The following is a 22,626-nucleotide window of genomic DNA, read 5'->3' as shown; positions in this document are numbered from 1 at the left end:
ATTTTTTCATGTGTTAACCCAAAATATGCATGCTTGCGTGTACAATAATGACAATCACTTATAACATAACAAATTACATTGCTTAAAACCCGGAAAATATTTATTAGTGTAAACCTTAAATGTGATATTCGTTTTCAGCACACCGGAAAACCTATAGGATACCATTTTTAAAGTTTGTGTCGGTCTTCCAGGCCACAATTAATAAATAAACGCCATCCCTAAAATTAACACAGACGCCCCTCTTAAAAAAAGGGGCTATAATGTGTGTGTTTTATTTTACGTTAGATTATTATAGAAAAGTGATCCGTTAACTTTTTAAAAATATAATTCCTTTATATCTTTGAAAACTTGGAATTGTCAACGTTATTTTCGTTTTCAGCGTCCCCGAAAATATTTAATAGAAGTGATTTTGAAGTGATTTTTGAGGCTGAAAAGATGATGCATCTTTACCAATGTCTAAAACATAAGCATTTGTTTTCCTAGATTCGCATTTGAATTACAAAATAGCTGGTAGTTCCCCAAAAATGCTGCCCTTTGGTTACCATACATTAATTATATTTAACAAGGATTATTTGAAACTGGGGATATACATAATCGCACCATATTTCCATAATTCCGAAATATTTGGAATCAAGTCTCTCCTGTCTGTTATTCAAGGCCAAAGGTTTTGGGTATATATATATATATATATATATATATATATATATATATATATATATATATATATATGTGTGTGTGTGTGTGTGTGTGTGTGTATGTGTGTGCGTGTGTGTGTATATCTAAACTCGTAGCCAAGTTGAATATTGAAATTCTCACATCCTTTGTTCCAAGAAATTTTACAAACTTTTTGAAAATTATTTTACTATGCCATGATAAAAATGACAATTGGTAGAGAAAAAAACCTACATTTTTAAACACATAATGTGCTCAAATTTACCTTCATATGTATATATAATGTCCTGGCCATCAGCTTTAGTTTTGCCGCTTTGGGATCAATTTGCTTATGCCTTTTTTGGGGGCTTGGTTATCTCCTGTATAGCCTTGCCAGTCTTCACACACACACACACACACACACACACACACACACACACACACACACACACAACCACACACACACATATATATATATATATATATGTGTATATATATTCGACGGTAATTCTTCGTCTGAAGACGTAATCTCCCCAGATTACAGAAACATTTATGCACATATATAGTCATCAATGTTTGCATAAATAAATTATATATATATATGCATGTATATATATATATATATATATATATATATATATATATATATATATATATATATATATATATATATGTAGTATGAATATATATAGTATGAATATAAATAATATTTATCTAAATAAAGAATCAAATGGTTTATTTTTCAAGCGTGGATCAGTAGATAAATTTGTATCTCTCCCTCCGCTTCATCTTAAAGCAAAATTTCCCATTATATACGAAGTTGAGAAACGCAAACAAATAAATGGCTAGTAATTCGTCTACACGTCATCTTCGGTTCATCTTGTAGCAGAGATGCTACGTCAAGCGAACATGGTTCCCCACGATCTGGTGGTTTTACAACCACCAATCGCCGTGCAGCCTTTTGAGCTGAGGTAGTCGATAGCTGGGCGGGCGCACCTGATAGATTCTTGTCGTTCTTACGGAAGACCATGTATGCATTCACACACACACATACACACACACACACACACGCACACACACACACACCACACACGCGCACCACACACGCGCGCGCACACACACACATATATATACTATTTAATGTATATAAATGTATATTTAATATATATATGTATACACACACACACACACATATATATATATGAATTTTACGTATGCATTTATATATATTTAAGTGTATATTTTTATGTATATTTATGTGCACATTTATTTAAATTGAGTTTGATATATGAATAGGTATTATACATGATATAAAAATACTTATTACGTATCAGGAAAACATTTATGTTAAGAGTTCGTCAGGTCCACGAAAAATTTCAGAATATACAACCTGTTTTGTAAGCAATTAGTTTTACTAATAAGTATATAAACTAATTCAGATTAATACTAATCCACATAGTATTACCCAGTCTATATCCCTGTTTGTACCTCGTCTCATCTCCTCCCTGTCTCTGTCTGCCTTTGTATATATATATATATATATATATATATATATATATATATATATATATATATATATATATATATATATATTTGTATGTGTGCATCTCAGTGTAAGTTCGTTCCTTATAATCTCCGAAAGAGCTGATTTTATTTTTTTAAATTTAACTCAAAAATACTTTATGTGCTTGTCTTAGATAGGTTTTTGGTCGGAATACACTGAGAAGTATCAATAATCGATAATCGAATGAATCCGATGAAATAAGAAAACATCCGATTTTGACCAAGGTTAACATCCTTATACAACCTTATATAACAACTGCATTTTAGAATTTTGTCACTGCAAACAGACGTGTCCGGCGTATACAATCAACAGTTTGTTATTTCTTCATATAACGACGCGTTCAAAACAATTGTTTTTGTTTAGAGAATTATTGAACTGTTGTAATTTACTTTTACATATTAAACTTTAATTCACGTCATTATATGATAAGAATTACACGAATCAGACAGTATGATAGTTGTAGGGCAATGTAGACTTACAATATGTTGTGAAATAATTCAGTGCAAGGAGTATGTGACCTTCATTCTTGTGCACCGCCGTGGGCCCATGACTAGAACAAGCAATCAATCGACATAATTGAAAAATGAGGGGGGGGGGGCTTCATCAGTTGCAGTTCTTTATTAATACACACATTGCGCATCGATATTAATTACATATTAGATATCGGATTAGTGTAGGTAAAATAATACTACTTAGAATTAGGGCGAAAAGATTGTCCTAAAAATAACTGCGTTCAAACGTATCGCTAACAAACAAAAATAAATGAGCTACCGGTAATTTTACACCTCCACACACACACACACACACACACACACACACACACACACACACACACACATACACACACACACACATACGCGCGCACATACACACATACACACACGCACATATATATATTATTTAACTCACACACACAATCGTAATATAAGACACAAGACCTTTTTTAATGTAGACAAAATCCAGGTTTCCGAAAGGTTCACTTTAGATTGTAAAAAAATTACAATTTCCTTAGTCAAGAAGGATCTTTCCACAGTCGAAAAATGCGTCATTTCAAATAATTTACTTATTACTGTTATACACCTTCGTAGTTTTAAAATGTCTTGCACAAAAAAGGTGTCATTCGAAATGGATACATCGTACCTGTACGTCATCTAGTAAAGTCGTACTAATAAAAGCGACACTACTACGAGAAACAATACAATCTCAATTTCTCGAGCAGCTGACCTACAAATATAGTGGCTGATACAACAACTAGGATATCTCGGCGAAAGGTTACATTACGGATGCACGAATAAATAAAGCCTAAATCTTCTCAGTAAAAGATCACATCTATCATTGGTAATTACATTATTAATACTCGATGTCAGGACAAACAAACAGGTATCCGCTTGTGACGTATTAAGATAATCTTAACTAGCACTGAATTGCGAGCAGTAGTAGAAATAATGTTGAGACAGAAACAACGGTTACAACAAGAGCACTACCTGCACCACCAAAATATTTAATGATAATAATGACAATGGTAATAATGACAAAAATAAAATGATAATAACAGTAATAACAATAATAAAATTAATAAATAACGGCAAGAATAGCAATGACAAAACCACAAACACTACCAATAATATTGAATAAGAAGATTGCTACTACTAATAATAATATTACTAATAATACTGATAATAATAGTAATAATAATAATAATAATGAAAGTAGAACTGATGATAATGATAATAGTAATGTTAATTATTATTATAAAAATAATAACATGAACAAAGATAATAACAAATAATAATAATAAAACAGGAAGAAATATAACAATAATAAATAATAATGACAATAATATTAAAAATGAAAACAGAAAAATAATAATAATAAGAAGAATATTATTTGCAACCAGAAATAAAGTAGTAAAAAAAAAAATTAAATATATGCAAAGAGATAAAAAATAAACATACCGTTAGCCTACGAATTAAAATCATAGAATTGTATCTGTCATATTTTATCATATATATGCACGAACACGCACACGCGCACGCATATACCCCTACCACACACACACACGCACACACACACACACACACACATATACACACACATATATATATATATATATATATATATATATACATAAAATTGATATATTTAGACAGAATTGTTTCCTTCCAGCAGACATTATGAACTACAATGGAGGTTGCTTTATGATTCTTTTTTTTATATTTTTTTCAATTTCCGTAAAATTTTTATTATATCAAAATCAAAATTTTAAAGTTCCATGGTTATCAAGAACGCTTTCGATTAAACTTCGGATCATATAAAGGTGGAATGCATGCAACTGATGAGGTAAAACTGAATAGGAGCTAAAATTGAAAAGTTAAAAGTAACATTCCACCTAAAGATGATTCACAGTCGAATCGAAACCGGGCGTGATAACTATGGAACTATCATTTATAGTTTCCATTTTGATATTAGTGCATTATACAGAAAATCGAAGTCTTTAAGCTTAGTACTTCTGTTATATTCAATAATGTCTGATATATACATATTCATATACAGAAAATCGAAAAAATAAAAAAAAACAAATCATAAAGCTTAGTATCTCCGCAATATATATATATATATATATATATATATATATATATATATATATATATATATATATATATATATATATAAGAGAGAGAGATAGAGGGACACTCACACAGAGAAGAGACAGAGAGACAGAAAAACAGACAGACAGACAATTATAAAAGTTGATAGAGAGAGAAAGACATAAGGAACATTCAGAGAGAGAGAGAGAGAGAGAGAGAGTGTGTGTGTGTGTGTGTGTGTGTGTGCGTGCGTGTGTGTGAAAAATTGGAATCTATATAAATTGGTAAAAAAAGGAGGTAGAACTTAGAAATTGAAAGTGAAAGTGAAAGTAGCAGTAACAGTTTTTGATGGAAATTCGGTAGTCCACGTGAAAGAGAAACCAGAAGAAATGTGATTGAAATCGGACACGACGAAAACAACAAGTTCTTTTCAGGGTTTTACAAGTTGTGCACACGCTTATTTTATTTTTTTTTTCATACAAAAAAAAAATACAGTATCTACACGACGTCGCTCGGGAGTTTTTCCTTTTGTTTGTACCTTTTTTGCTTTCTTTGCTATGCTGTTTCTATTAAATTATTTGTCAATAGGATGTGCAAAATAAAATATAATTCTTTCGCGATCGTATGGTTATGGAATTATTAAATGACATAATTTGCTATAAAACTATAAACTGTAAATCGTTTTATTATATTTGTTTAGTAAACTGCTATGTTAGAGTAGCGTACCTATTGTTTTATTCTTTAAAACGAATTTTTCAACATTTCTTTAGTACTTGCTATACGATAGTTTCAATGCTTAAAAATTTCTTTTCAAAACCGGAAGCAATCTGAAAGGATCATTTTTCAACTACGAACAAACAATCAGAATTTTGTATTTGCTGAAGTAAGAACAGATACGGATTACGACGGATTTGATAATTGTTTTTATATTTTATATATACAATATGTTATTTAAGTACATTTTAACTTCAATAAATAGTCGATGATTAACAAGTAAATAAAAGTTACGTAAATGCGAGAAACGTACATACATACATGTAGATAATTAGATATGGTAACATACTTTTATAAATTAAACTCTTCCAAACAAGATTTGACAGTTTAATCATTTTGTCCTATCTCCCTAATAACGATTAGACACATTGTAATACGTTTTCCCTTTTGATCGGACGTGATAGAAAATCGAGTTTGCATACCATTTGTTAGTTTTCAGTTTAGCAGTAACGTTTTAATAACGTTCTCTTTATAAAATTATTGCAACCCAATTTGAAAAACAATGTCAGATTGGGTTTAAATAAATTTATAAGGTATTAAATTGGTTCGTGAAGAGAGTTGTGAAGATATCCTAAACAGAAATGACAGAAATGAAAGGGAAAGCTCGTGGGTAGAAGAGACATCGGAAAGGAGCAAGAAAAAATTTACCACATCAATAATGATGAACAATAATGAAGTCACGAACTCGCCAAGAAAGAGAAAGAGATGGATGGAAAGCCATGACCATCAATTCCTATACCAAACAGGACACCATTGATGGTGATAATATACTATAATTCTTTGGTTGTTTGCACTACTGACTGTCGTTCGGGTGGTCGGGTTTCGATCCTGGCTTAGGATAGTTGCATGCCTAGCCGCACTGATGATCTGTGATACAGCGAAACAGTACTGTATGTGGATGACTATAATGCTCTCTATCTTGGGGTGAGCATATTGGGAAGTGATATACAAATTACCATTAGTGTATTAAGCGATGTTTTTTGTGTAAAGAAATGAAGCTTAGGCATTTGGATGATGTAAAAACATTGTTAATTCACTACCCTCAGCAGGCATATAGCGTAATGGTGAGAAGCTTTGACTGTCGTTTATGCGGTCGGGTTCCGATCCTGGCTTGAGGTAGTTGACTGTCTAGCCCCACTGATCAACTGTGATAGAGCGAAACAGTACTGTATGCAAATGACTCTAACTCTCTCTCTCTCGCTTTCTGTCTGTCTGTCTGTCTCTGTCTCTCTCTCTCTCTCTCTCTCTCTCTATATATATATATATATATATATATATATATATTTAGGTGTGTGTGTGTGTGTGTGAGCGTGTACATGTATATATAAGCTGAAGTCGGCTAATAATGTAAGACATGGCTTTGTGGCAGGGTTTTTTTTTTATCTAACAACCGGCTGTAATCGTAACTCCCTGCTTAGATGATTCCAGAAAGGATAAAACACTGCTGTCTTTAGGTACTAAAAAGTAATAGTAGTAATAACTATACAGACATACACACACACACACACACACACACACATATATATATATATATATATATATATATATATATATATATATGTATTATTTAATGTATCCAATTAAACGTTGTAAAAAGATATACTATTCTATGCATCAGTTTTCAACATTTACTTCAACGGTACACAATACGTGAGTAAATTTGCCTAGTGAGATAGGAAAATATATTTATGATATATATGTAAGCTACACAGAGGCTTTCGCATTTCGTTTCCATAGGGAACTTTCATTATCGTCTAACCATATCCTACGAAGGCGAAACGCAGGAGCATATGTACGATTTAATATTCCACAAAAATATTTTTGTTATATATATAAATATATATATATATATATACATATATATATATGTGTGTGTGTGTGTGTGTTCATGGTATTAGATTTGTATGTATGGTATTCACTCATGAGCTAACAAATGGTTCATAATGTTATTGTGAAGAGAACTGTTTGGTGCAAGTAATGATTCTGTAAGCTATATTGAGTTCCATATAGCTTTATGAAATAGGGCCACAGTATATGTTAGTAAATTCATATACCATCATGATTTTTAAATATGAACAGTATTTTTCGTGGATATTTTTATTTAATCGTTTTTTCTTTTTTTTTGTAGGTAAGTCAATCTGTTTCTTGAATCTTATTTCTACGAAAACCAAAATTTGTAAGTATGAAAACCGTTTTTCTGATAGATTTTCTAATTGAAATAGTGTATAATGTTCTTTGAATATATATATATATATACAGACCAAAAACCATAATAAATTTCAAAAATAAAAAATGAAAGTAAAGGTTAGCTAACCAGGTGTCGTTCCTCACTTATCAAGGCTAAATCGAGGAAAATACGATTTAAAATAAACCAAAAAGTCATGAATATGGCGGGGGTAGGAAAAAACAACAAAAAAAAAAACAGGGGAAAAATTACATAGAGACTAAATTAAGTCCTAGAAGATTTTCTTTTTGCTTGCAAAAAGAAGGTCTAAAAGACTTAATAAAAACAGTCCCTAAATAAAAAAAAAAATCTTCTAGGACTTAATTTAGTCTCTATGTAATTTTTTCCCCGTTTATTTCTGTTTTTCTGTCTTCCCCCGCCATTTTCATGACTTTATTGTTTGTTTTAAATCGTATTTTCCTCGATTTAGTTTTGATAAGTGAGGAACGAAACCTGGTTAGTTAACCTTTATTTTCATTTTTTATTTTTTAAATTCAGTATGCTTTTTGGTCTGTATTTAGCCGTTATAAAATTCTGTATCCCACGGAAAATTTATATATATATATATATATATATATATATATATATATATATATATATATAAAAATTTTTAATTTTTTATTAATCCCATAATAAATTTACATTACTGTTTCCATTGGATTTTGACCCCAGGAGATGAGGTAGAGTACCAATTTCATCGGAATTTATAGGTGGACCACCTATAAATTCCGATGAAATTGTAACTCTACCTCATCTCCTGGGGTCAAAATCCAATGGAAACAGTAATGTAAATTTATTATGGGCTCAATAAAAAATTAAAAAAAAATATATACCGCTCTATTAACATATCGAGCACTTTTATTGTTTTTTTTACCTTATTTCCCTTGAAAAGAAATATATATATATATATATATATATATATATATATATATATATATATATATATATATATATACGAAGTGTCTTCAATAACTTTCCAGACTTGTTCGTATGAGAACTTTTATTGATTCTACACGCAAGAAACCCCAGTCCCCTACGAGTAAACACTTAAGCCTGCAGCGCACTTGCTTTTCAGCTCCAACGACTTTTAGAAGGCCCCATAGGAGTCCTATTGTGTGAGCGTGCCAATGATTTTCGTCAAAGCCTCTGTCATCTTCTCTAATGTCTTATAAAGACGGCCTTTTAAGTTGTCTTAAGGAATAACCAAAAGTCACAGGGAGCAATGTCTGGATTATAGAGGGAGTCAGGGACAGTATTGGTGACCATCTTGGTAAAATAGTATATGACTAGGTTGGAGCACCTTTCGGACAAACTTCATACAAAATAGACTTCGTGGCTTAGTGGGGGATGCCCTTTTCTCTACCCTGCAACCTCTCTCCCACAGAAGAGACGTTGCAAGCTTATCCTTGTTTTATCGTTATTTCCATGGCAGGTGCTTGTCTGAACTCCAATCTCTGGTCCCCCCTCGCCAATCTTTCACGAAAAACACCCGTCTAGCTGAATCCACTGTGAAAAATTTCCCCCACTCTATATCTGTGCCTAAATCAAAACGCGGATTCCATGAACAAAGCTTCTTTCTTAGAACTGCACGCCTGTGGAACTCTGTTCCGTCTGCCTGCTTCTCTCCGGACTACAACTTGGATGTCTTCAAGTCCAATGTTAACAAATTCCTAATGAACCGCCCCTTAATTAAACACTTCATCAAATCTCCACACTAACGTAATGTACTTGCAATAACCCTTATCCCTGAGTGGCTTCCGGGCCTTGATAAGTGGTGATCACTGTGTAAAAAAAAATATTCCGCATCTTCAGTTTCTCGTGAATAATTGTGTGTATAGCTTCCACCTTGACATCAAACTAGGCACTTATCCATGAATATTTTTATTTGGCCAATTAACTCTGGTGGTATTACTTCCTTACACGTGCAACACCTTCCACCATACCTCACAGACTCTCTGTCTTCTTAGAATAGCTTATGTCACCCAAAACCTGATGCTCAATTCATGCAAGATAGTTTAAAAGCAGTTTGAAGCATTCCATACATGTTTGTGGAATTTTCAACAAGTTTCAAACATAATTAAATTGGATATCGTTCTTTTACAGTGTCCTTACGTCCAGATTGCATTTTTGAAATTCACCAGCTGTGACAATCAGGCTTTAGTAGGATGTATTCCAATTCCTGCTGTAGCTGTTCATTTGAACTTGAAATCATAAAAATTGGTCAGTCAGTTCATAAGATGTATAGCAGTAGTATTCTGAATTTTCAAGTGTCTACGACAATTTTAAATTCCTATAAAAGAAAATGTTTGGAAACTTATTGAAGGAATCTCGTATATATGTTTATGTGAAACTCTGCTTATTCAATTATAGTTCATCCTTTATTTATGCCAATCCTTTATTTAATGAAGCTTCATGAAACTATTAGCACTCATACAAATATATGATAAAACTCTATTTTCCAAATTTAAAGATGCTGTCAATTTTACCGTTTATTTATTTCAGCATGCTAAACTGTTCAATTCTTGACAGCATCTGTTTCGTAAAACATAACCATTCCTATAATTATCATGGCAATTGTTGAATCTTTTCCACACTCAAGAATCTAAGAAAAGAAACTCATAGAATATAAAAAGGCAATGAAAAGAAAATTGGCATGATTAAATGAATTAAAAAATATCAGAGGAATAATTGCTATTATTTCGTGATATTTACGCCACTTCCTAATTTTTAAGTTTATGAGTTCCTATTATTCTGATAAGTTAAGGAGGTATATATATATATATATATATATATATATATATATATATATATATATATATATATATATATATTACTTTGTGTTTGTGTGTTTCCAATGAGGCTTAAAACTTTTCAATTTTCTATTCAATAAAAATATCACAACGATATTTATGTTTGCTCAGTAGTGCAATACTGCAGCGATATATTTTTTTGATGTACCAGATACACATTTTATGCTCATTCCAAAAGTTACAGCTTAATTAATTAATTAATTAATTAATTAATGATATGCACACGACTCTTTCAGTATATTACATTTTTTAATATATTCTCCGTTAGAGACTGTTTTTTGATGTAAGGCTACACATGTAGAGACCTATACAAAGTTTTAACACAAGCACAACGGGGGAACAGTAATACGTATATAATAGTACAGAAAACTGAAACATTTTTAAAATGTGTGTCTCATACTTGTGTAATGAAACCACTAAAGCGTATGCAAATGACAAAGCCGTGGTGCGAGTGTGACCTCACAGTGGGATCGGTGGAAGAGGAATAAAAAAGTAGAGGAAAACCACGTGGCGGAAAGAAATATTTTTTCTACGGATCGACACGATAGAGATTTTTTACCACGTAACAGAAGGTGATGAGCTTTTTAACAAGATGCAAGAAACATTTATCCCCCAAACTTTTAAAATATTTCCGGACGGCTGTATACAGTGGAATGGACAACAAGCATACAGACTGATTATAGCTGTAGATTAAAGAACAGTTAAGTAACCATAAGGGGGAAAGCACAAATACGACCTCTCTGTCGCTGGTTTAGAAAATACGTGTCAGGCCGCTTGGTGTAAAATAGACCGGCAATAAATGCTGTCTGTTTCAGCTTAAAACGTGACTCGTGTCGAAGTTTTTTTCTGTGTTTCTTCGCAAGTTTCATACACAACATCATGTCTGTGTTACAATTTAACTATCACGTTAAATCTATTGATGCGGTGCACCATAAAAAGTATTATATATATATATATATATATATATATATATATATATATATATATATAGAGAGAGAGAGAGAGAGAGAGAGGAAGACATATCTATCTATGTATCTATATATGTATCTATCTCTCTCTCTCTCTCTCTCTCTCTATATATATATATATATATATATATATATATATAATTGTTCAGACTCTTCCTTAATTGAATCCTTACGCAATACTTTGGGTCTCATGCCGAAACTTCAAAGTCAGTTCACTCGGCTAAAGATGCTGTATATAACCGATACTGCAGTCTATATTTTGATCGTGTAATATTTGCTTAAAAACCATCTACATTGGTTATATTTACTCTTACGGAGTGAGTTTGTGCATAGAATATATAACGTACACACAACAATACGTATATATATATATATATATATATATATATATATATGTATATATACATATATACCTATATATATATATTTATATATATATATATATAGAGAGAGAGAGAGAGAGAAAGAGAGAAATAGAGAGGAAGAGAGAGACAAACACAGATACATATATAAAGAAAGAGAAAAAAAAGAAAAGTGCGCACATGCGCAACTATAAATAGGTGTGTGAATAGCAAAGAATCCGATTGGCTCAATAGAAACCTAATACCAAGGGACTTATATCCACACCAATAACAACGATTCCATGCAGTAACCTGACAACTCCTCAATAGGAAGAAATGCGGAAAATTCTGTGTAGCTTATTCATCATATATATTTTCTAGACCTTACTATGTATCAACAGGTATATATGTATATATATATATATATATATATATATATATATATACTAGATAGATAGATAGTTAGATAGAAATACATCTTAATACGTAAAGAGATAATTTGTTGTCTATATGTATGCATTCATTTACTACGAAGCAAATGATACAATTTTTGTTATTCATATTCCCGATATTTTATAATTAGAATTCTTATTAGCATAATATTTGTACGCACAAAAAACATCTTAAATACAGGCGTTTTCTGGAGGGAACTTGATTCTAATTTGATCCATGTAAATGTTGTCAATCAATGAAATCGACTACTTTCGCATTTGTCTCTATTACAAATAGGCAAAGAGAGACGAAATCATCCTTTCGTTTCAATGATTGAATAAATATATTTATAAAACAATTCATGCAATACGATGGATGGCATGCAGATTCTCTTGAGAAGGCAAAATGATTCCAATCGCATCTATGCACTTGAAGCAATACGATCTGTTGAACTGCCCTCATGCACCAATCCTATTTGTGTGTTAAAGAAATATGATCTCTTAAATAAACTGCATTCGAATTTCGTGCACGAATCTCATCGGTGTGACTGAAGAAATATGATCCGTTGAACGAACTGCATTCGAATTTAGCACACCAATCACATCTGTGTTTTTGAAGAAATAAACTGTACAATGCATTCAAATTAAGCACGCCAATCTTATATGTGTGCTTAAAGACATATAACTTTTTGAACGAACTGCATTAAAATTTGGCATACCAATCTCATCTGTGAGCTTGAAATAATAAGATCTGTTTAACGATCTGCGTTCTAAAGTTAACATACCAAACTCATCTGTGTGCATAAAAAATATAATCTGTGAAACGAACTGCGTCCGAATTTTACATACGAACCTATGTGCATGAAGGAATACGGCCTGTGTAATATACTGCTTTCGAATGTGAAAAGCATAACTAATGTGTGTGCATGGAAAATATGATCTTTTAAATAAACTGCATTCAAATTTGACACACCAATTTCATCAGTGTACATGCACAAAATTAACACACAAATCTTATTTGCGTGCTTGAAAAATAAGATCTGTAAACGAACTGCATTAGATTTTGCCACATCAATCACATTTGTATCCTTGAAGAAATATGGTCTGTTAAATGAACTGTATTTACGTTTAACACAACAATCCAATGTGTTCATGAATAAATATGATTTGTTCAACGAACTATATTCGGACTTTGCACCATTAAACTCATCTTAGTAATTCAAAATTTGTGTGCATTAAGAAATATGATTTGTTGAACGAATTGCATTCGAATTTGAAACACCAAACACATTTGAGTGTCGAGGAAATATGATCTGCTGAACAAACAACATTTGAATTCGTCACCAGTCTAATCTGTGCACATGCTAAAATACGATCTGTTGAACGAACTGCATATGAATTTTGCAAACCAATCCCTCTATTGTGATTGACTAAATATGATATGTAATACAAACTGCATTCGAATTTTGAATACTAATCACATCTGTGTCGTTAAAGAAATATTATCTGTTGAACGAACCGCATTCGAATTTGGCACACTAATTTCATTTGGGTGCTTGAAAAAATTTAATTTGTTAAACAAACTTAATTTGACTAAACAATACACATTTTATCTGTCGGCTTAAAATATTATATGTGTAACAAACTATGTGCTTCAAGATATATAATCTGTTAAACGAACTGCATTTGAATTTAACATACCAATCTTATTTGTGCTTGAAGATATATAATCTGTTGAACGAACTGCATTTGAATTTAACATACCAATCTTATTTGTGCTTGAAGAAATATGGTCAATTGGTTTATACATTGAGATCGGCTTAAATTGTTTGCAAATTAAGGTACATTTGACAAATTAGTAAGACAATAAAAATTGGGGTGTTCTTTCTCATTTTCCCTTTTTGATCCCTCACCCATAAAATAAGGACAAAATTGACAAATATTTTGCATGTATTTTTTTATGATTAAAACATTTAGATACAGAATCTTATGAAAGTATATGTTTGTTAACTCACACGTAGTACAAAAATAGATATGGCTCTACATTATTTTAAGCCAAATAAAAACGATGTGTGTGCTAAATTCAGAAGCAGTTCGTTCAACAGATCATATTTCTTGAAGATCACCGATAAAATTAATATGTCCAATTCAAATGCAGTTCATTTAGCAGATCATATTTCGTCAGGCACACAAATTAGATGGTGTATCAAATTTGAATGCAGGTCGTTCTACGGACTATAATTTTTAAGCGCACAAATGAGGTTGTTGTGTATAATTCCAAAGCAGTTCCTGCAACAGATCATATTTCTATATGTACACAGATAAGAATAGTAGCAAGTTCGAGTGCAGTTTATGAACACACAGCTTATTTCGTTTATAAATAGAGGAGTTTGGTGTGTCAAATTTGAATGCAGTTCGTACAACTGATATTTCTTCACGCACACAGATAGAATTGGTGTGCTACATTCGACTGCAGTGTGTTTAACATATATTTCTTTCAACACACATATGATATCTGGGCGCTAAGTTCGATCAAAGATATTATTTCTTTTAGCACATAGACGAGTTTAATGTGCCAATTCGGATGCATTTCGTTCAACCGATCATATTTCTTCAAGCACACAAATAATTTTGCTGTGACAATTTCGAATGTTCGTAAAACAGATCATACTTCTTCAAGCACACCAATGAGATTGATGTGCCAAATTCGAATGTAGTACGTTCAACAAATCATATTTCTTCAAGGTACTATGGTATTTATGTATATAGTTACACAAATATGGTATAGATACACAAATTATATTAGCTATTATCAGTGTTACCTATATAAAAGGTGCTATGCATTCGATCGAGTGTGTTTATTTGTGTCGGTCATATCGCTTAACAAATCGTCACCAAATTTGGTCAAAATATCTCAGAAAAAGAGGCCTTGATAAATTCAAACTTAATAGAATAATTTACCGTGCTGCTATTGAGTTCAAAGCGTTTCGATTATTTAACTGTCCATATGCATACGTTTATATCATTGCCCTTGATTATACTCTGAGAGAAACCCTTTGCAAAATAGATGTAACGGAGATAAAGGTCAGAATTAGATATTTCCTCAGAAGCTACATGAATATCGGATCGGCTAAATAACCTGTGTTTGTCGACAGAGCCTAATTATACGTGGCTTACCAAAAATAAACGCTTTGTGGTGGCACTCGCTGCTTCTCCGATTGTCCTATTTATTCCAAAGCTATTGTTTATGCGATTCAATTGATCCAGCTTGCCTCTTTGTACAGCTCTACGAGATTAGGAATTACGATTTAATATGATCATGTTTAGACATATAATCCTGCCCTCGCTGCCTCGGCCAACCACTTAGCATATCTCTGCGCATGTGTGCGTGTGAGCATCTCTCTTGCTGCTCATAGTCGCACGAATGTGTACGAATGCGCATGTGCTGTTAGGTACGCAATTCTATAAGCACTTGTGCATCTAATTCCTTTTATTTTTTTTATTTTTTGTATCTATCAAACTATTTCTATCACTGTGTTTTTACCAGTCATTCTCTTCCGACCTCTATCCCTCTCACCTTCGTCTCTGTTTCTCTCTCTCTCTCTCAAAAAAAAAAAAAAAAATATATATATATATATATATATATATATATATATATATATATATAGAGAGAGAGAGAGAGAGAGGAAGAGAGAGAATATATATATATATATATATATATATATATAGAGAGAGAGAGAGAGAGAGAGAGAGAGAGATTTTAAACTTTCGTTTCGTATAAGCTGTGTCGCTTAATCGCCTGAAGAGGTTTGGAGTTACTGGTAACTAGCTGACCGAAACATGCTAACGACTGTGTAGGAACATATTACTGTTTATGTAAAAACGAATGACGAGCATATATATATATATATATATATATATATATATGTATATATATATGTGTGTGTGTGTGTGTGTATATATATCTCTGTATATATATATATACATATACATATATATATATTTTAAAGGAGATTAGAGCAATAGTCTAAAGAGCCGAGTGTATTTCAATGTAACAGTGAAATTACTAGTGTAATTAAAATACGAGAAAGAGAAAGTGCTCGTTGTAATTTAGATATATAATAAGCTCGATAGGTCGATATCCTAGAGCTAAAATGGTGGCGTCTTTAAATCAAAAGTACGATAACAGAAATAACTTATTACACGGACATCCCCCCTTTTTAAACTCATCATTTAAAGAGGCGAAAAACTATAGCAAACATATATATATGAGTATTTTAACCATAGTTCCTGATTTCAAAAGGCGAAAAATTAAAAGATACATCTGCCTTACTTTTAATGCTAGGTTTAGTTATGGTGTCTTTTAGATTTAATAAAAACCCTTCAAAATTTGCTGACGAGGAGACCTTGCTTATTACAAAACTATACGTAATTATTGTTCGTAACTGGATGTTTACCACAATAAAAAGCATTGTTTTCCGAAACGATCGTACAGATAATTGATTTTGTTGTTGTTCCTTCTTATTAAACGGATTTTTAATTTGGTTAAAATTTAATTGTTCAAATTTTAAAGTATAAATCACATTACTTTATATATATATATATATATATATATATATATATATATATATATATATATATATATATATGGGTGGGGACATTTTGGTTTACTTTATTTGCCTTTTGCTCGCATGTTTAGTTCTTTAGTTCTCACATTCTACCAACCGTGTTAAAGGGTAATTCCTAGAACTCCGATTTTTTTTAGTCTGAATCAGTTCATTGTTTAATATTTGCTTGTTTATGAAAACTAATTTTTATATCTAGCTCAACAGCACGTTGATTCAGGTAATGCCGTGTCTGATCTAATGTCATGCATATATATATATATATATATATATATATATATATATAAAATTGCTTGAAGCCATTTCAATGCACTTTCTCTCTGTCTTTATATACACACATACACACACACACATACACACATATATATATACATATATATATATATATATATATGTGCGTGTGTATGTATGTATGTATGTGGGAATGTGTGTGTGTCTGTGTGGCGAGATGACTCGTGTTCAAATAAAAGGATACAAAAAAGTTGTCTAAAGCAATGCTTATGTTAAGTTATACAATGAGTCATGTAAATGTTAAACATTGGATCATTTTTGATAAAGGATTTCCGTAAGTGCAAAGAAAAGTATTTAAACGACTATCCTCAAAAGGTTCAAGTTACATAAAAAATAAACAAAACAATTAAAATCATGACTGAAGCATCAAGTGGCTTTTTTGTATATACATAAACATATTAATGTATTTTTATTTTTATGATATAATTTTTAACGCATACATTATAAACAGACATATACATCCGTATATATATATATATATATATATATATATATATATATATATATATATATATATATATATATATATATATATACATTGATACATGCTTTTTAAAAACACCAGATGTTAGGGCTACATTTACATCTATCACCAAAAATAACATTATCTAAACACAAGAGACTTCGAATATAAACATTCCTCGATTTAAGCTTCTGCAAATAATTCCCGCACGGTTTGTACACCCACACCCACACACATACACACAGATGTATATGTATGTATGTGTGTGGATATGCTTGTCATATATGTATATGTATGTATGTGTGTGTCTGCGTGCGTGTGTGTGTATGTGTGTGTGTGTGCGTATGCGTGTGTATGTGCCTAGCGGGCTGCCCGGGGTTGTCCTGTTATACAATGCCTTATTTATCGTACGAATTATTTCGAAAGTTATGCAATAATTATTTTGAATGTTCAAAAGCAGTTTTCTGATTTTGCTAACGTTTTGCAATGGCGCTTCTTGTTATCAAAGACCATTAGATCAGATATTTCAAGATTAAAACCTTTAAAACAGTAAAGCGTGAAAAATAAATTTTCAAATAAATAAATATTACCAACGTTAAGGTAACTTACTCCTCTACCTACCCGATAAGTTTTTTGTATGCTTTAACTAATTTTAATAAAAATAATGGGAATCGAGTGAAGTTTGTATCTGAATTAAAAAAAAAATGCTAGTCTAATTTGAGTTGTGGGCTAGCTTCGATAATCGCTTAACCAGAATAAACAATCAGAGAAACAATTTTCCAGGTAGGTTGAAGAGTAATTTACCTTGCCTTTGGTAATATTTGTTTGATGTGTATTTATATTTTAACCACCTAAATATGACATCGCATAGTCGAATACTTCAGCTAATTGATTAAATGAAATGTCCTCCCTCTAATAACAAGGCTGTTTAGAAAAGAAAAATAAAACAAAAGTTGAATGGTGTCCACGTGGTCGTTTATCGATAGTGCGATGTCGTTGGTGTTGACGATTGTGTGGACCGATCGACATTATGAAATGGACACCTGCTGAAATGCAACGGGCATATTTGCAAGAATGGAGAATTCCCAACGTGTGTCCATTCAATGCCCATGCCGAGCAATCGTTAAGAAACCTATTTTAAATTTAAACGTGACACATCAATCGACCAGCGGACAGAACCTCTTATAGAGGACCGTGGTTTTAGCTACTAATAAAAGAAAACACGACTCGTTGCATAAACCATTGAGCTTTGGTTAGTTTAAATAAGGGAAAATCGAGTTAGCAAAGTCAATTAACTATGCTAAAACAATGACTGTTATGCGCGTTCTTCTCTATTTTCTCTCTTACGCTCTCAACTGCGTTTAAATTTTATTACTACTACGAATAGCAATGTTCCCAACTTTTTTTTACACGTCGGCACACTATTAAGTTTATTTAAATTTTAGCGGCACACGTATAAAAAAATAGTATTTTTTACTCATAGAGGTTTTTTTGCAATAAAATAAACACAACAAAGCTTATAGAAGAATTTTTATTTACATAAATAAACATGGCGTGTATTACATATCGGGTACAGAATAATTATGGTCAATGTCAGTAGAACAGTTGTGCCTGGTGTTTCTTAACTACTGCTGTAATATCTGAGCGAATATGAGAGAGACACTCTAAACTCTTCAACATTTTAAGTCGATCACAATTTTTTATTTTTTTATTGTTGTTTAGGTAATTCCTAGTTCATATAGTACGTATGTAGTAACATTTTTTTCGTTAAAGTTGGAATGGAGTTTTCATACTGTACTTCGTTTATGCTGTCTTCGGTAAATGGAAGAGAAATCATTTTAGACTTAAGCAATTTTTATATTTTACCGTAGTAAAGAGGTAAGTACACCGCTACTACTTATGATAAAATTCTTTTTTTTTTGTTTACAATGGAATGTTTTCTATTAGTTTAAATTTTTATCGTTGTATTACATTCGATTATAAAACGCACGGAGAAGGATGGAGTGAACCGGAGACAAAATAAATATGAAGTTAAAAACAAGAATGGAGCGAGGTAAAAAAAAAAATGAAAGAAGAATATACATACATATATATGATTATAATTAGTTTTTTTTGGAAAAGAAAATTCAGCAGCTTGCTCAATTATAAGGAAAATCCAAAAACAAGAGCGTATATATATATATATATATATATATATATATATATATATATATATATATATATATATATATTAATTTACAGAAACTTTTTGATGAGGAAAGTCATTGGTACCGTCGGTTTCAAACCGGATAATTAGGACCGTTTTGGAAACCCAAATCAAGCTCTCGTCAGCCAATACTCATCTCTGAGTCAAATATTTATCATTTTTATTTCACCATTCTTTTTTTCTTGATAAAGAACGGACAACTGTTCTGAAGTTTTTTAAATTGAGATTGAATGTTTGTATTCCTTGTTTTGATTGGAGTATTGTTCTAATGTGTATTATTATTTGTCCAACGTGTCAGTTGGTGTAGCCATCAACCTTCGTCAAGTATGTTAGTCGTCATCTTGGAAAATGGTATACCTGACGAAGGTCGAAGGCTACACCGACTGAAATGCTGCACAAAAAACAATCAAAATAATAACAATAGTAATTCGATCAAAACAAGTAAAACGAACGACTGGTTGAAACGATTTATTTAAGACACATATTTAATTAATACACATATTTAATACACATACTTAATTAATACACATATTTAATACACATATTCATACATATATTAATACACATATTTAATTAATAACCATATTTAATTAATACACATATTTAATACACATATTTAATTAATACACATATTTAATTAATACACATATTTAATTAATACACATATTTATACATATATTAATACACATATTTAATTAATACACATATTTATACATATATTAATACACATATTTAATTAATACACATATTTAATTAATACACATAATTTAATTGATACAAATATTTTAAATAATTTAATTAATACGCATATTTAATTAATACACATATTTTAAATTTTATTAATACACATATTTAATTAATACACATATCTGAAATTTAATTAATACACATATTCAATTAATACATGTATTTTAATAATTACACATATTTAATTAATACACATATTTGAAATTTAATTAATACACATATTTAATTAATACACATATTTGGGATTTAATTAATACACCTATTTAATTAATACACATATTTAATTGATACATATATTTGAAATTTAATTAATGCACATATTCAATAACTACACATCTTTTAATTAATAAACATATTTAATTAATACATATATTTTTAATTTAATTAATACACATATTAAATTAATGCACATATTTAATTAATACGCATATTTAAGTAATACACATATTTATACATATATTAATACACATACATGAAATTTAATTAATACACATATTTAATTAATACAAATATTAGTAATAATTAAATTAATACACATAATTTTATTACTACACATAATTTAATTAATACACGTAATATAATTAATACTCATATTTTACGTGATGTGCTTTCACTTTTGGCTGTATTTAAATATTTTTATTGGTTCATTCGAACAGAAAAGCATGGTTATACTGCAGGAAATTTGTACATGAGAAAGTAATTTCCTCTTTTCCATATTTTTTATCAAGATCCAGCGAGAATAAATGTTAATGAATATAATGCGGTACCTGAGGCAACATAATCCTTAGTTGTGGAATTCAGTAGAATTTGATTATTTAAGGAAACCGTTCAACAAGAACATCTTAACATTGGAATTGAAAATGTTGTTTTTTTTACACAGTGATCACCACTTATCAAGGCGCGGAAGCCACTCAGGGGATAAGGGTTATGTAAATTACGTTAGTGTCGAGATTTGATGAAGTGTTTACTTAAGGGGGCGGTTCATTAGGAATTTGTTAACATTGGGCTTGAAGACATCCAAGTCGTAGTCCGGTGGGAAGCAGGCAGAGTTCCACAGGCGTGCAGTTCTAAGAAAGAAGCTTTGTTCATGGAATCCGCGTTTTGATTTAGTAGGGGAAATTTTGACCGTGGATTCAGCTAGACGGGTGTTTTTCGTGAAAGATTGGCGAGTTGGGACCAGAGATTGGAGTTCAGACGAGCACCTACCATGGAAATAACGATAAAACAAGGATAGGCTCGCAACGTCACTTCTGTGGGAGAGATATCGCAGGGTAGAGAAAAGGGCATCCCCTACTAAGCCTCGAAGTCTATTTTGTACTCTGTCAAGGCAGGATAGGCTTTTCTTTAGCAGCTCCTGCCCAGATGTGGCAACAGTATTCCATCCTTGGAGATGACCATGTTGTAATCAACTGGAAAGCAAGTCTTTGGTAAAGGGTCCGCAAAAATGTAATTGAAGAAAAGACGCTTTGTTCATGGAATTTGCATTTAGATTTAGGCTCACATAGTAAATTTCTCGTAAGGTTGTAGTTAGATGCGTGTTTTTTCTTCTCAATTCATTTCTCTAATGTTCTTGTGTTTCCTTTTAGTTAGTAATCTTCTTATTCTTCTTTTTGTTTCACTTCTACTCCTTCTCATTATTCAATATTTCTTTCTTTTTTCTTCGACTCCTCCTCTTCCTCCTCCTTCTTCTTCTTCTTCTTCTTCTTCTTCCTCTTTCTTCTCGTTATCGGCTTGTTGTCTCTTATTATTCTTATTTTTCTCTTTCTTGTTCTTCTTCATGCTCCTTTTCCCCACAGCCCTCTTTATTCTTTAATTTTTCTTCACTTCCTCTTCTTTTCTTTGTTTCACGCCTTCTTCTTCTTCTTCTTCTTCTTCTTCTTCTTATTATTATTATTATTATTCTCCTCCTTCTTCGTCGTCTTATTCTTATTATTTTCCTTTTC

At 31.2% G+C, this 22,626-nt stretch overlaps 1 protein-coding gene and 1 long non-coding RNA gene across 7 annotated transcripts in view; both read left to right on the top strand.

The window, feature by feature from the left end:
- LOC145252815 (neuronal acetylcholine receptor subunit alpha-10-like) overlaps positions 1-22,626 on the top strand; it is a 979,766-nt gene that overhangs the window by 103,588 nt on the left and 853,552 nt on the right. The window lies entirely within an intron of this gene.
- LOC145252816 (uncharacterized) overlaps positions 1-22,626 on the top strand; it is a 237,843-nt gene that overhangs the window by 60,776 nt on the left and 154,441 nt on the right. Inside the window, exons 1-2 of one of the 3 annotated variants that reach the window (XR_013863680.1) lie at positions 5,111-5,333; positions 7,706-7,753. The exons of 1 other annotated variant lie outside the window; for it this stretch is intronic. This is a non-coding gene — a long non-coding RNA (uncharacterized LOC145252816). Of the gene's footprint in view, positions 1-5,110; positions 5,334-7,705; positions 7,754-22,626 lie in introns of those variants that run through there. One more of the 3 variants, XR_013863679.1, reaches the window with a different exon arrangement.

The sequence above is a fragment of the Euprymna scolopes genome, chromosome 29, assembly GCF_053919585.1.
Source record: "Euprymna scolopes isolate OS-2025 chromosome 29, ASM5391958v1, whole genome shotgun sequence".
NCBI classification, from domain to species: domain Eukaryota; kingdom Metazoa; phylum Mollusca; class Cephalopoda; order Sepiida; family Sepiolidae; genus Euprymna; species Euprymna scolopes.
The sequence above is the reverse complement of the archived record's forward strand: the minus strand, read 5'-3'. Positions and strand labels throughout refer to the sequence as shown.